Raw genomic sequence first — 1206 nt, 5'->3', positions numbered from 1 at the left:
GGGGGGGGGGGGGGGGGGGGGGGGTTGGTTGAAGAATTTCCCCCTCTTCATGTCATTATGCTGGGAAAAAGAATTCATTACAGGTCTACCCCAAATGAAATCTTGCTCCTGACCTGACACTTTTATTTATTCATTCATTCATCTATTTATTTATTTATTTTGCATCAACTAGGGAACTGAGGAATCAATTATTCCTGCAATTTTATATGAGTGAAGGTTCAGGTCAGTTTAGTCCTTATTTTAGCTTGCCATTCATATTACTTTATAAAATATGCATATTGCGTTTGGCTCTGGGATTCCCTGACAGTGTAGCCTGTCAAACCTCTGTTTCCATATTGTAGTGATCAAGGATGGAGGGAAATTTAAATCGTCCTAATTATGAATAAGGAGCCATCAATTTCTAATAGATGGTCCCATCCTTCATATATTAGTCCCAGATCTTTGGCTACAACCAAGAAAGCCACATTGTTGCTCAAGATGGGCATATCTCAGTGGTAGCCAAAACTAGGGCAGCTGTGCAGTAAACTAGACTTATTAACATAACTCAGAGCAAGTTAAACGTAAGTCAAAGCCTTAAAGGACTTACTGTTGGGTCACTGGGGATCTACATTAGGGTAAACCCACAGCTAGCAGCCCTGACTACATATCTTTTGTGCCAAATGTGTGGCATAAGGGAGGCAGAGTACATTATTTGAGCGACTTAGTACTAGGTACAGTCAATGCCTGGTGTCAATGTAAGTACTGGAGTAAAAATGTCCATGCTCATTATTGCATGGAAAATGGGACTTTGAGTCATTTGTTTCTTCAGCAGCAAAGCAGCATTCCCTTCTGATTCCTGTTTCTCAAACCCCAGTCCTCTGAAGCTTAAGGGGTCTGGTTATTTGGATCGAAATAAGTTTTTCATTTACTTCAGATACAGTTAAGGGCAAAGAAATACATGTGTAATTTGCTGGAATGTTTTTTCCCATTTGTCCTTTACTCCTTAACCCTTATGAATATTTTCCAGATTTGGCTCATGAAGGTACTCAAGGGAGATCTGGATCATAACTCATCTGCGATTTGGCTAATGAAAAAGAAGCAGAGTTTACGTCCATCTGGCATAAGTTCCCTCCCACCCCTCACCCCACTTTATTTAAATAAAGGAAGTTTAGTGCCTTCAAATACATTGATGAACCTGAGTTCAATGGCAACCGACAAAGATTGTAG

The sequence above is a fragment of the Gavialis gangeticus genome, unplaced genomic scaffold (assembly GCF_001723915.1).
Source record: "Gavialis gangeticus isolate Ggan-Ray unplaced genomic scaffold, GavGan_comp1, whole genome shotgun sequence".
NCBI classification, from domain to species: domain Eukaryota; kingdom Metazoa; phylum Chordata; order Crocodylia; family Gavialidae; genus Gavialis; species Gavialis gangeticus.
The sequence above is the reverse complement of the archived record's forward strand: the minus strand, read 5'-3'. Positions refer to the sequence as shown.